This window comes from Pleurodeles waltl, chromosome 4_2 (genome assembly GCF_031143425.1).
Source record: "Pleurodeles waltl isolate 20211129_DDA chromosome 4_2, aPleWal1.hap1.20221129, whole genome shotgun sequence".
NCBI classification, from domain to species: domain Eukaryota; kingdom Metazoa; phylum Chordata; class Amphibia; order Caudata; family Salamandridae; genus Pleurodeles; species Pleurodeles waltl.
The window spans coordinates 1,028,579,076-1,028,594,622 of record NC_090443.1 but is presented as its reverse complement, the minus strand read 5'-3'; the positions used below and the strand labels follow the sequence as shown (position 1 = coordinate 1,028,594,622).

At 45.6% G+C, this 15,547-nt stretch overlaps 1 protein-coding gene across 2 annotated transcripts in view; it reads left to right on the top strand.

Moving 5' to 3' along the window:
* The window catches only part of LOC138293639 (carnosine synthase 1-like), a 205,572-nt gene that overhangs the window by 103,344 nt on the left and 86,681 nt on the right, over positions 1-15,547 (top strand). The window contains exon 1 of one of the 2 annotated variants that reach the window (XM_069232928.1): positions 6,126-6,346. The exons of the other annotated variant lie outside the window; for it this stretch is intronic. The gene's annotated coding sequence lies outside the window, so the exon portion shown is untranslated. Of the gene's footprint in view, positions 1-6,125; positions 6,347-15,547 lie in introns of those variants that run through there. 2 annotated transcript variants of the gene reach the window in all.

Below are 15,547 nucleotides of genomic sequence, written 5' to 3'. Positions count from 1 at the left end.
ATTTCTTGCACAACACAAGCGAATAGCAATAATTCTGTAATTTTCCATCAAGCAAACTTTAGAAAAACACTTCTATGTGCGTCAGTGGAAATACGTAAAAATAGCATGCAGACAGAGAAATGTCAAAGCTGGGGTGTAGAATAGAGTGCGAGGGGAAAAAGAAAAAATAACAGGTGTAACTGTGTTCCAGCCACAGGTTGTTCCGTCGAAGCGACCTTTTTCTCTCAGCAACGGCAGAATCGGCTTAACCACAGCTACGTGGGCGGCTCACATCCTGCCCAAAGCGTATCATGCAAGGCAGTTTGTCTCCAGCTGCACTCTCCAGAGTGTTAACAATAAGGTTTGTCAAGACATTCTCAAAATGGGTGCTTACTCTCAAAATGGATGCCTAGATGTCAAGGTACAGTGATTGCATGAGGGTGCGATATTTTACTTTTCCACAATATTACATAGTGGTGGTCACCGCTGGGTAGTTATAGTTAGGGCTAGCTAGTTTTCCTTAGGAAATAGATTTTTTGGTTGACAATAACTTTGGTGCTGTTTGACGAGCCTACACAAACATTTTCAAAAAAAGTTCATCCACCTCAGCTCTTTCCTGGAAAGTTTAATTTTCTTCATGCTATTCCACATAGAAACCTTGGACAACGCTACAGCCAAAATGGTTAAACTGAATTACAATAAATTTGCCAGAAAGCTAGATCAGACTCCCTCAATACAAGAAATTGAAGTCTTTAAAATGACTTCACAGACACACTGAATAGAAAAATCTGGAACCTTCAACAATGACCTCACTGACTCACTCAATACAAAAGGATAGAGCCATCAACAATGACTTCACAGACTCACTGGAAACAAGAGCTTGGTGCCTTCAGAATGACCTTACAGACACACTCAATAGGAGTGGTTGGAACCCTCAACAATGACTTTTCAGATTCCTTGCATACAACAGCTTAGAGCTCTCACAGTGACCTCACAGACACATTCAATACAACACATTAGAGTCTTCAACTATTGCCAGAGTGGGGCGCACGCTTCTGCAGGAGTAAAACAGACCGCAGGGGAGACCCAGAGACACCAGCGGGCTGCTGCAGCCGTCAGTGTGGGTACTGCTGATGTGTCCTGGGGCACCAGTCTTTTTTCTTTCTGGGGGCATAAAATGAGAGATCCTCGGTTTCTCCATAGAGAATCTTCTTCTCAGAATCCTTCAGTGAGGATTTCTGGAATAGTTTATACTGCTCAATCCAAGATGGCCTTTCCTACTTTGATTTCTATGGTACCTTACCAATTCAACATGATGGCCTAATTTCATGTGAGGTATTTCCTGTTTTCTACCTATTTAAGGAGGGGTTTTCTGCTCAGTCCTTGTGTTGCAACACTTCAAGATTTTCTGTGTTGTGTTCAAGTGCTCCAATCCTTTCCTGGTATTCCCCTGGGAATTGACTGTCTTCTTCCAGTATTACTCTTGTTTTCTCTGCTGTCTCCTGTCAGTCTACATCTTCTCCATCCTTGACTCCTGATTTGAAGTCTTCCAGCACCTCAAAATCATCTAGAAGTGTTTTTGTCCTCAGGCTTTTGCTCCCTGACAGTGCCCTGGAGGCACTTTCTGCTTAAGAGCTACTGTGCTTGCAGCAGTGTGATTATTGCAAGGGGTAGCCTGTACCTCTGGCAGTCAAGAACAGTAAAGACCTGGGCATCAGGTCCAACCTGCAGCCAACAACTCTTTATCAAGTGTTAGCTTTGGCACATCAACAATGAGTTGACAGGCTCATTGAATACAAGAGCTTCACAATGACTCACAGACACACTCAATATAAGAGGTTGTAACCTTAAATAATTGCTTCAGAGACCCATCGGTTACAAGAGGTTGGAGCTTTCACAATTACCTCACAGATACACACAATACAAGATATTGGAACCTTAAATAATGTCTTCACAGACTCACTGAATATAAGAGCTTGGAGTCTCCACAATGACCTCATAGACACTCAATACAAGAGGTTGGAGCTTTTCGCAATGACTGCACAGACTCACTGAATACAAGAGATCGGAGCCTTCACCATTAACAGTACAAAAAGCTGGAGCTTCAACAAAAACCTCACACTCAATTCAAAATACATGGTATGAAGACTGGAGGATTAAACAAGCATTTTCAATGCAACGGGTCTTGCATTTGCTCGAGTTAGAGCTATTAGCATTATAAAGGGAAAACAAGCAGCACGATCACACTATGTCAAATACAGCGCAATCGCGCTGTGTGGAAAATAAACAGATAAAGTAGTCCGGACCCCAGGCTGAAAATATTGAGCCTCGTTTATTTTTAGTAGTTTACCGGTGCTGTGTAGGTGGGCTAAACACCGGAAAAGGCATGACGTATGCATGCCTTTCACAAATGAAAGCAAGCTGATTTGAAAAGGCAAGCCCACGAACCAATGTAAGTGACTGACGTGACATGGGCGTGGTTTGAAGCCCAAAGAGAGATTACAGAATGGACGGAGAGCTTTGAACTCGCTCATAACAATGACCTCATGGACTCACTTATTGTATATGAGAGGCTAAGGCATTCAACAGTTACCTCACAGACTTACTCGGTACAGAAGACTCACTCAGTGGAAAAGGCTGCTAAATAATGACCTCACAGACTCACTCAGTACAAAAGAACCACTATAAAAGGCTTGCAGTGGTTTTTAAGTTTAAAATATAGCATTTTAACTGACATTTTCACCTAAGTATAATGCCACTTTAACATTTGTTTTTTTGATAGATAGATAGATAGATAGATACTTTATTCTCCCTTCAGTTGCATTTTGTGTGTTTCAAGTCATTCTCTCACTTTAAGCCTCAAATACGATGGTTTTGTGTTAGGTGCTGTGTCGTCTCTGAGGGTTGTAAGTATAATACAAAACACTGAATTAAAAACACATACAGAAATGGGGTCTGAGGCCTTCAACAATGACCTCACTGACTCATTTCTTTCATTCATTAGCTTTATTTCGGTAATAAAAATACCATAAAAGCTCATCCTACAGTACACAAATAGAAATGAGTAAAAAACATAAATTAAACACTACAATATAAAACATACTGCATATAAAATGTTAAGAAAACAGTGCAAGAGTGTTAAAACATGATCAAAATAATATGAGTCCATCAATATAAAAGCCGACAATATAAGAACCTTCGCCCAATTATCTAAAAAGACAAATAGATGATGTCTACTATTCCCTTTAAGATGGTGGCATTTCAATTATTATCTGTAGTCATACGCTTCTTCAGAGGGGCCTCTAAATATTTTGCTCTTACATGCCAAATTGCAACTAAAAATCTGGCCAGCGCACATACCACTATGCCTTGGGTATTCGTTTTGTATATCCTAAGAGCTAAAAAACGATTGTTAATGCCCATGAATCTGCAAAGGGGTATAATCCATTGAATCAGTTGTTTATCATATACAGGACAATGGAATAATACATGTGCAATACTTTCTGGTGACCCACAGCCCGTTGGGCATAGGTCTTGTTGAGAATCATTTAATACAAGAGCTTTGTGCTTTCACAATGACCTCAACGACTCACTGTATACAAGAGGTTGAAGCCTTCCACAATGACCTCAAAGTCAATTAATACTAGAGCTTGGAGCCTTCCAATGACCTCACTGACTCATTCAATACTAGAACTTGCAGCCTTGAACAATGACGTCACTGATTCACTGGATACAAGCTTTGATCCCTCACAGTGACCTCACAGACCCTCTCGACCTCACCACCTATAGACTCACTTACTGAATATGAGAGGCCTTCAACAATTACCACACAGACTCACTCAGTAGAAAAGATACTCAGTACAGAAGGCGAGAGAGACAAGTAATGATCTCACAAACTCACTCAGTACAAAAGACTCACTCACTCAATTCAAAAGGCTGGAGAAAAAAAATAATGACCTCACAGACTACCTCAGTACAGAAGACTCAGTACATAAGGATGGAGGGAAAAATAATGACCTCACAGACTCACTCACTGTATATGTAAGAGTCTGAGGCCTTCAACAGTGACCTCACAGACTCGTTCTCTATTAGAGGCTGGAGCCTTAACAAAATGACCTTGCAGGCTCGTGTACTGCATAAGTGAAGCTAAACCATTAAACAGTCCCATAAAAAAGAAGCACTCACAATACCAACACGTCTCATCTTTGGGGCCTATTCACTGCCACTAGCTGTAGTCTTCGACACCCATTGGCTTTGCTAATACCTTTCAGCCATGCTGCACATCAGCAAAAAGGCAAACCTGTGCACCTATGTTCTATAACACAGGCGTGCCTACAAAATTACACATGCACAATTTTTTTTATTTATCGAGATGGATCGGGAAATAAAAAATAACCAATATAGATGTAGTGCATGCGCATTTTTATAGCAGGTGGACCGGCAGCAATGTTCTGCCTGGGCCTCTGTAAACAAAAAATAGTAATAATACATTAAAAAAAGGCTACGAAAGGAGGGAGGTGGGGCAGCAGCTGTGAGCAAGGCAGGGAGGGGAAAAGCAGCAGTTGTAGAAGCGTGTGAGTGGCAGAGCAACACAGAGGGAGAAGCACATGAGGGCGAGCACATGGCGGTGGCAGGCAGGGAAGAAGCACATAGGTGAGAGAGAGCAACACAGAGCATGGTAAAGGATTGAAGAGCACTACACAAAGGAGAGAGCTGGAAAACACAGACACGTTCATATAGGTAGTTCTCAAAAAGAAAAATGTAGTTCTTAAAAAGTAAGCAATGGAAAGACACAAGTAAAGAGGCTATGTTCTAGAGGAGGGACAAATGCAGACGAGGAGGGCAAGCCCACGGAATGCAATTTTAAAAATGCAAGCAAATAAGACTGACAATAAAGCTAACAGATGGTAAGCAATGGGCAGGCTCTAAGGCCACTGTAATTGCATAGTAGGCTCGACCTAACAAGAATATATTAGGCTAAAAGCTCATAGACTCAAACATTGTACCCAAGAGGGCATGTCTCAGGCCTGCCATTGAAGTAATTTCATCCTGACAAAATAAATCTTTTTCCAGGCCTAAACCTTCCTTTTTAAAACTTGTAGGTCATCTGTTGAGTAGGCCCTCAACAGTCCATAGGGAGGATGCAGTGTCTTTAAAAAGTTTTTTATGTCCTGGTAGTGAGAAACTCTCAAATTAATTTTTCACTACTGCAACGGCTTCCTCTACCAAAGAATAAGATTGGGTTGCCTTACTACATTAAAGGGCTAACTTTTGATTGGGAACAGGTGAATATTTTATGTTTGGTGTCTGAGAAATTGCAATTAAAAATCCTCTTCAATGGTGAGGTCAGATTTTAAGTTACAATTTTGGAAATGCCACTTCTAGAGAGTTGCCATTTTGCTGCGTGAACTATTTAAGCATTTAAGGCACTTTGTTCAGCAAGCCTAACTGGCTCCCTGTAGACAGCCTGCACTGCATTACGAATGGCCTGAATGTATGACCTTGTCCTGGTCTAATGCGACCATATAACAACAGCTGGGGCTTTGTGCTTTTTGCACTATTTTCCCTTAAATCTTTAAAATTCCATATCTCCGGTTCTACCGATTGTATTTTTGTCATCATGGTCTTAAGTTATTTATTACAAATGATCCTAGTTTTCTAAGGTGGTATGGGAGTTTTCTTGTGTTGTGCTTTCACTAATTACTGTATGGAGTACTACATAAATACTTTACAGGATGCTGCTTTGAATAGCACATTGTTTCTGAGTTAAGCCTGACTGCTCTGTGCACGCTATCAGAGGGTTGAGCACAGGTTCATTTAGGGTTTACCTGTGACTTTGCCCTGGCAAGCATTGTGGTTGCTGCTTGGTTAGCGCTTCACACCCCTCAACCAGTAGCTCAACTTCTTACATCTTCTATTGCACACAAGGCGCTATTGTAATTGGCTTCGCCACAGAATGTGTGACAGCAACAAACAGGTCTCAGCTGTTGCAGTAATAATAACTTCCTGACAGCTGCACTCCGTGCAGCCAGTTTCCAGTCACTGCAGGGAGTCAGCCGGTTCCCAGGCAGACTGAGGTTACCGGAAGTGGGCAAAGGGAGAGGAAAGTTTATATAATCCGTGTGAAACTGAGAGGCTGAGGGAGAATGTCAGTCCCTAGTCGACGTTCCTCTGACTCGTCAGCAGAGCAGCAGCTCCTCAGAACTGCTGAGCTCATGGCACCGATCTGCCAGGGAACAGAGGTGTACAAAGGGGTCACCTATTCTTGTCGCAGCCACTCTCAGGGCATCCTGCCACGTCACGGGCCGAGAATGTAGAAGTGATGGCGCAACAACCAGAGCTCCCGACTTCGGAGCTGGAGAACCAGGTTCGAGTCTCAGGATCCATTCAATATGCTCTGATTCTGGGCAAATTTGGTGCTAAGTGCCACGCAAATTCCTGCATGATCGGTAATTTGTGAGGCAAGCAAGCTAAAGTTTAGCGGGATATCTCTAATTCCTTACCTTGTTGTGAATGGCTCTACTCTTTTCAGTGAGCTGCCAGACAGCGACACCTGGTGGCAGCCAGCTCCATTGGTCAAAACAGCTGCAAGAGTGCTCCTGGCCACAGGTAAGGCTGCTAAGCACCTGAGAAGAGGCGCTCTTGCCTGACAGCGTCCAGAGCTGTGTTGCAGCCCCTGGTGAGAGTGGTGGGCGGCTTAACGCTTGCTTGACTGTACGGCTGTAGTTCATGGGAGGCAAAATAAATTCAGTACCTTCTCACTGCGCTGCTCGCTAGAGACTAGTAAATTGCACCAGTACTTTCTCCAGTCTTTTTTTAATTTACTTTTAGCGCGTCATAATTATAGGCCTAATTAAACTGGGCACTGGGTTTGTGCTCTTCAATTTCTGGTGCTTTGTAGCCGTTTTAAGATCTTCTTAGAGTTTCTTGTTGCTCAAATGGGGGTAATTTCTCATATTTATATGTTTCCCTCGTCTTCATTGCTTGATTTAGCTGGTGAGAAAGTGCCACTCATAGTCATGGAATCTCACTCATAATTACACTTAGATTATGACAATGTCTCACAGAAGCAATCTGAAACCTGTGGATCGACCTGTTTGTATATATGGTCCTAATCTCCCCGTGCTTGCCAAAAACAAATGAGTGTGTAACGCAACTGATGCCCATGTAAAGCGCTCCAATACCTGGTCTTCAGTCAAGTTGGCGCTATATAAAACTGAAAAAAGGCCAGCAGCAGAAGTCCCAAGCTGGAAAGAGGCCTTGGCAAGTGCAAGCCAAGCAGAGGCAGCACCGACAGCACGTACGGAATGTGGCTAACCTTAATTTAGGAGCATATAAAAACCATAAACTGGATGAGCACAATGAAGCGGGTAAATTCCCAACACCACAAAATGCGTAACTTGGGCATAAAAGTTGACCTCCCGCCATACAGCGAGCTTCCGATGTTGCATTTATACAGACAGGCAAAGCATAACCGAGTCTGAAATACCTCACAATAAACTCTTCACAGCATCTGCAGCACACATCACAAGCAACACACTGTCATGGTCAGAGAAACCCTGCAACAACTATACCTACAGCAACACGAGTGGGGCGCAGAGCCTTCTCGCAGATATAAACACACAGCAGAGTCACCCCAAAACCAGCACTGAACATGAGCCAAGAAACATCCCAGGCAGAGCTGAAGCATTGTCCTATGTCTGTCCACACTACACCACACAGGCCAGCAGCCCTTTCTGCCTGTGACCCCCCATCTAATGGCCGCAAGCACACACTCGTGATGATGGGGAGGGCGTCTGACATTTATGATCGCTTTAACACCCACACAGACCCAGAGCAGGATGTATTCATTTAATATTCAGGAGATTTAGATGCTGGGCTTCTTGCCAGGGGATATTTTGACACTTTTGGGCCCTCAGGTGAGGCTGAGAAGTGGTACTGTGACAGTAGATCCCTGTTTAATTTCTCCATGTTATTTTTAAAGAAACTGTGCCTTTTTTTTAATGATGTCACAGGTAGGCATTATGGTGGTTTCGTGTAGGACACGTGTAGGGAACAGCATTTCAAGAAAGTCGCATTAAAGGGGCTAGAAAGAGGGCTTACACTGTTTAATTTGTAGCCATTCAGTGGCCGTAGGATCCTTCAATTAAATTCTAATAAAAATCGAAATTTATGCACATTTCAGGGTGACAGCAACGTGGCCACATATGGCGGCCAATCCTTTTCCTGCCTGGGCCCACACCACTGGAACTCACCCTTAAACGTCTGCGCTTGTCCTGACTTTGCCCGCTTTATATTAAATCCTCCAAACATGGCTTTTTAATCCTGTTTCCCGTTTTGCTTTCTCTCTTCTACCTGGACTGCACTGTATTATAATAACAATAATAATAAATACATATACATTCTCACTAAATGGATGAGGGTGAATGAAATGAGCCTGTTTAAGAGGGTCGAAGTCCTTTTGGCCTTTTCTTTGCTTCGCTGGGATTGGGCTGAATAGGGCCCTTAGGGCCTGGTTTAGAGTTTGGCAGACAGGGTACTCCAGTCACAAACATTCGCCAAAGCCTCAGTCTGCCCGCTGAGCTCTGAGCTGGACAGACTGCCACTCTTCTGACGGCAGACCCCTGACTGGCTCCCCTGTCAGAAAACTGAGTCCAAATGCTCAACAGAATAGGTGCCCTCGGAGTCAGGACATAAGACCGCCTGCCCGGTTTACAGCGTGTGCACCTGCACCCTGGAAGGAAATTCCCCGCTTTGGGAGTTTGTTTCTGAAAAACTAAAACGTTTTGTGACTGGCCGCCTACCAGACATCAGCCGTCCAGAGCTCTGTAGTGCCTTCAGAGGAAAAGCCATGACAGCAGTGTCAGAACTTCTTTCAAAGGGCCACAGGACAAGCAGGAGCTACTGGGCCCTACCCTGGTGGTTGAGGCCCTTTACTCCTGTTGTCCCGGTGCCTGGCCTACAATGGGCTCTGAGCAAATAAGCCAAATACCCCCTTCCCCTTTGACTCTCAGTGGTAGCACGAGTTGAGCAGCCCAGGACTTCTTGGAGATGTGGGAGATGTAGGGCGAACACAATTTCACAACTTTATGTATGTTCAGCAGCCTCAATAAATGAATTCTCAGCAAACACTCTCTTTATAAAATGTACCATTCACAAACACAGTGGAATATGGTACACACTGAACAATAGCACACACTTCTCAAGATCTGTATTCTAGGACTTTCTTTGCATGCACCAGCATCCATCTTTTTTAGATTTAGACTAAGGTTATTTCCCATTTACTTGAGGCAACATCCAGGTTAAGCCACACTAGAGAATATGAATCTCACAAGTACCACATGACTACTTAAAGTCCACAGTGTCCCAGCACCTTCATTGCTTCAGTCAAAGCAGATTCCCCTTATCAAGGCTCTGCGACTCGAGATGCAGTCTTACCTACTCCTTCTGTAGAGTAAATGGAAGGCCCAGGAGAATTCAGTAATGCTGAGCCATAGCCAACCTTGTCTGGTGCAGATAATGAGCAGTAGTCTGGTCGTGGCTGGCATGGGATGTGGACCTCCACTGAGCTCCTCTGTTGTTGCAGAAAGTACGGTCTGTCTCCGATAGCAGTCCTGGGTTTGCTACTTGAGTTACAATGACACATTAGCAGATCTGAGTTCACAGTTGCACACTGTTCATGGGCAACGGCCGTTGGCTTCCTCTGCAGTCCCCCCTGGCTTACTGGGGCAATCTTCATGCACTCAAGGGGACACCTCTCTTCGGGTCACTGCAGAAGGTGACGGACCTATGTTTACCACAAAATGCACCATGGCGATGGGCCTTAGGATTCACACCAGCTCCCGCATGTCATAATTGGTTAGTGAACCACACACTTAAGGCAGCGTCCCACTTCCCGTCATAACACTGCACACGGCAGCGGCCCTATCCTCACTACAGGGCTGCACCAGGGCAAGCGTCTTTTAGATTCACTGCAGCCCCCACCTGGTCTACGGGGGCCATGAGTCACACACTTAAGGTGGCACCCCTCTTCAGGTCACAACACTGCACCAGGCGACGGTCCTGTCATCACCACAGTGCTGCACCAGAGAGATTGCTCTAATGATTCACCACAGTCCCCACCTGACATACGTGGGTTGAGAGCCATTGACATGGACAGACAGCCCAGTCAGTTGGATGGTACTGATGGGTCAGAATCCGACACTTCACTCCTAGGATCCACGCAGCAGGATCCCCACTGGACCTCGCTCACTCCAGGAAATCTCCTCCTCACAGGGACCTCTGGTCTTAGGTCAGGCAGATGCTGGGGCTCAAGGTGAGTGTTCTTAATTCTTTTGAGAAACGTCCCGTCTCCCAAAATGGAAGACTGGCCGACCCTCAGTCTCCTGCCCTGGTCACTACCAGCAGAACTCGTGCTGAGCTTCTCTGCACTGATGAACAGCTTCTGTTTGACAATTTGGGAGTCTCAGGCTCCCCCATTTCCAGAAACAAATGCAACCTAGTGTCTCGATCATTCAAATTTGAATAGACCCGTCTATAAAGGCAGTGTTGTCTATATACTGGATAGCTCCAAACGCAGGCCATGGGAGTGACTAGAGGATCACACTTGGATGCCAGCCTCAGTGATATAAGTATCAAAAGTTTACAAAGGCCACCAGCCCTAATCTTTATGACACTCTTATCAATCCTATCTCATTCCTGAGATGTGTCTAGGTCTCTTTCACCAGTGACCTCTTTCAGGTTAAAAGAGTCCTGGTGAAGTGTACTGAAGAGCTTGCCTCTCCCTTCCTGCAGTGTGCGAAGGTCCAACCCAGCCCTGGGGAATGCAGCAACCTACAAAACCATCCGGAGGGCTTCTCTGCCTCCACATTTTCCTCTAGCAGGCTCAAGGACTCTCAACAGGGAAACCATAGGCCCTCATGTACTGTACCCTTCACACAGTGCTTAATTTGTGCTTTTTGTTTCCGGTGCTGAGCACCAGCACTTATTTTTGAGGGCTGGCACTTATTCTTCTGCCTCGCGCATTTACTGTGAGCAAAAGACACATTTGGGAAAGACGGAGGAAGGGAAAAATGGAAAAGCGTCATAAAGGGAGAAAGGAGAAAGCTGCTAGAGTGAGCTGAAGGGGAAGGGACTGGCTGTAAATGGATTAAAGAGACCGGAGATGGCTTTGGGATTACGCTGCCGCAGTACGCTGTGTTCCCACATTTAATTGCAGCAGCTGCGTGTTTACAAGGAGGGCTTTGGGCACCGGCGGTAAACATCCTTTTTTTACGACTTTTTTATTACGAAAGTCGTGGTTAACGAAAGCGTAACAACGCTTTTTTTAACCACGACTTCGTATTTTTGTGCCTTAACTACGTATGTTCTGAACAACGAACATGCGTGGTTAAGGTACAAAGAAGGGAGTTGGCGAAGGTAAGTGGTGGGTTTAGGTTTTGGGGTGGGGTTGGGGGGTCAGGGGGTTTTAGGTTTGGGGTGAGGTTGGGGGGGTGGGGCGTTTTTGGTTTTGGGGAGTGGGTGGGGGTCAGGGGGTTTTAGGTTTTAGGGTGGGTTTGGGGGGGTGGGGTGTTTTTGGTTTTGGGGAGTGGGTGGGGGGTCAGGGGGTTTTAGGTTTTGGGGTGGGGTTGGGGGGGTGGGGCGTTTTTGGTTTTGGGGAGTGGGTGGGGGTCAGGGGGTTTTAGGTTGGGTTTGGGGGGGTGGGGTGTTTTTGGTTTTGGGGAGTGGGTGGGGGTCAGGGGGTTTTAGGTTTTGGGGTGGGGTTGGGGGGGTGGGGCGTTTTTGGTTTTGGGGAGTGGGTGGGGGTCAGGGGGTTTTAGGTTTTAGGGTGGGGTTGGGGGGGTGGGGCGTTTTTGGTTTTGGGGAGTGGGTGGGGGGTCAGGGGGTTTTAGGTTTTGGGGTGGGGTTGGGGGGGTGGGGCGTTTTTGGTTTTGGGGAGTGGGTGGGGGTCAGGGGGTTTTAGGTTTTGGGGTGGGGTTGGGGGGGTGGGGTGAGGGATGTAGGGTGAATGGTGCCTATTGCTAATGATTTTATCAGGAATGCCTTTACAACTAAATATTGTTGTTAAGGCATTCGTGGAAAATCATTAGTAGTAAGGACGAGGTCGGTGTTCCGACCTCGTTGTTAAGGTTAGTAGTTGTTTTTAATTCGGTGTTCCGTCATATAATCGGCACCGGCACATCTTTATTTACAAATTAAGCACTGCCTTCACAGGCACCTGTGCATCCATTGCAATGCATGCAAACCTGTGTGTAACCCTCCATGTACTGTACCAATCGTAGGCACACGCATATAATACCATTGTGGTGCACACAAACCCGTACACACTGTCTCCAAGTACTGTAGCACTCATAGCCTCATGCACACAGCAGTGCTGTACCCTCATACATGCACATGCTCTCCCCATGTACTGGAGAACTCACATGCTCATGTACAAGCCAGCGCAGTTCACTCAACATGCACTTGCTGTCCGTATATCTTCCCCGGTGTAGGCCAAGGTTTAGCTGAGCGCACATCAGTGGATCAGCAGTGAATTAGATTAGGCCCCACTCCTTTGACACAGGTTAGAAACGGTATGCTACCACCACCACGCTTGTGATGCTACGGCAGGGCTAAGGTGCCGCTAGGGACTCTCAAATATTCCCCTTATTTCATCCCAGCACATTCTGTAGATAGACCTAAAGCTAGTTTGCCCTCAGTAATCGAAAGTTACAAGACAAATTTTCTTTTCCAAGTTGAAGTGAGTCTATTAGAACACAAGTACCAGGTCAAAATGCTGTGCAGTCTCAAATGGTTTAATCTTCATATTGCTCCAAATTCTGAGTAGTAAAATGTATCCATACAGACCACTTCTTTGCCAGCTGACGCTGGAGTCCTATCTACAGAGGGTCGGTGATACAGCCTGAGTTGGGATCAAATATGTAAAATATTTAAAATAAAAGGAGTACAATTGTATATCATAGTGGATATACTATGTGCACAAAGTCTTCTTACATTGAGGTGGTCAAATTGTACTCCTTTGAGATAGTATATACAGAGGCAACTTCCTACATTGGTGGATCAGCGGTGGGATCTAAGACTTTGCATTTGCTGGACTACTCAGCCAATACCTGATCACACGACTAAATTCCAAAAATTGTCATTAGAAACAGATTTTTGCAATTTGAGCTCTTTTTCAAAAAATTTAAAAGTCCTGCTAGGACGTTTGTGTAAGTCCCTGTTAGCATTCCTTTTAGAGTTTAAAAGTTTGTAAAAGTTTGCTTTAAGTTCTAGAAATAGTTTTAGACTCTTAAAAAGTATCCCAACTTTTAGAAAAGTAATGTCTAGCACAGATGAGACAGTGGTGGAGCTCAACCTCACCCCTTACCTGCATCTAGGGATGCCAGAGTTAAGGACTCTCTGTAAGCTAAAAAATATAGAGACTGGGTCATACCCTACCAAAGTTAAGCTCCAGGGGCTTTTGGCAGAGTTTGCAAAAGACCACCCGTCTGAGGATAACCCTACAGAGGGGGGAACTGGTGAGCAGGAGGATGATTCCCTCCCTCCTGTTCTAGTTAGGGAGACCAGTGTCCCTCAAACCCTGACTCCACAAGTGTTAGTCAGAGATACTGGTTCTTCCACAGGGGAGACCAGTAACTCTGGAAGCATTGAGGGCAGCCTCAATGAAGATGACCTCCTGTTAGCCAGGATGGCCAAAAGACTGGTTTTGGAGAGACAGCTCCTAGCCATAAAGAGGGAAAGACAAGAGATGGGCCTAACTCCCATCAATGGTGGCAGCAACATAAATAGGGTCAGAGAAAATACTGACATGCTAAAGATCCCTAAAGGGATTGTAACAAAATCTGAAGATGGTGATGATATCACCAAGTGGTTCACAGCTTTTGAGAGGGCTTGTGCAACCAGAAACGTAAACAAATCTCACTGGGGTGCTCTCCTTTGGGAAATGTTCACTGGAAAGTGTAGGGACAGACTCCTCACACTCTCCGGTAAAGATGCAGAATCTTATGACCTCGTGAAGGCTACCCTGATTGAGGGCTTTGGATTCTCAACTGAGGAGTACAGGATTAGGTTCAGGGGGGATCAAAAATCCTCGAGCCAGACCTGGGTTGATTTTGTCGACTTCTCAGTCAAAGCACTGGATGGTTGGATTATTAGCAGTGGTGTAAATGATTATGATGGGCTGTACAATCTGTTTATGAAAGAACACCTGTTAAGTAATTGTTTCAATGATAAACTGCATCAGCATCTGGTAGACCTAGGTTCAATTTCTCTCCAAGAATTGGGAAAGAAGGCAGACCATTGGGTCAAGACTAGGGTGACCAAGACTTCCACAGGGGGTGACCAAAAGAAAGGGGTCACAAAGACTCCCCAGGGGAAGAGTGTTGAGACATCCAAGGGAAAAAGTAAAGAGTCTTCTACAGGGCCCCAAAAACCTGCTCAGGAGGGCAGGTCCAAAGCCTCTTCACAATCCTCATTTGGATACAAGGGTAAAAACTTTGATCCCAAAAAGGCCTGGTGTCGCAGCTGTAGTTAGCAGGGACACCAAACGGGAGACAAGGCCTGTCCCAAGAAAGGTTCCACAACTACTACTCCAGTTAGCACTGGAATAGCCAGTCTCCAGGTGGGATCAACAGTGTGCCCAGAGCAAATCAGGGTTCACACTGAAGCTACATTAGTCTCTGAGGGTGGGGTGGACCTAGCCACACTTGCTGCCTGGCCGCCTAACATGCAAAAATACAGGAAGCAGCTCTTAATTAATGGGACTAGTGTAGAAGCCCTGAGGGATACAGGTGCCAGTGTCACTATGGTGACAGACAAACTGGTTTCCCAAGGACAGTACCTGGCTGGACAGACATATCCAGCCACCAATGCTGACAATCAGACTAAAGTCCATCCCATGGCAATGGTAACTTTAGAATGGGGAAGGGTCACTGGCCTGAAACAGGTGGTAGTCGCTTCTGCAATCCTGTAGACTCTCTGCTAGGAAGCGATCTGGAGTCCTCAGCATGGGCTGAGGTAGAACTCAAAACCCATGCAGCCATGCTGGGTATCCCTGAACTGGTGTGTGTCAAGACAAGGGCACAGTGCAAGGCTTAGGGTGAAAAAGAAGTGTTGGAGTCTGGAATAATGGCCCAACCTTCCAAGGGAAAAGGAAAGAAGACTGGGGAACCAGCTTCAGCACAGAAAAAGAAACAGAACCTCTCTTCCCAGGAAGAAGTTCTATCCCCTGAGGGAACTGAGTCCATGGAGCTGGAACCTTACCAGGTTGAGCTCTTGGGCCCATGGGGACCCACAAGGGAACAACTGTGCAAGGGGCAATAAACGTGTCCCTCTCTTGAAGGCCTAAGGCCAAAAGCTGCTGAACAAACCAAAGGAAATGTCAGTGGAACTCGCAGGGTCTATTGGGAAGATGGACTCCTTTACACTGAGGCAAGAGATCCAAAACCTGGTGCCACTAGGAGAGTGGTAGTGGCTCAGGAGTTTAGGGAGTTCATTCTGACCTTAGCCCATGACATTCCCCTTGCTGGGCATTTGGGACACACCAAGACATGGGAGAGTTTAGTCAACC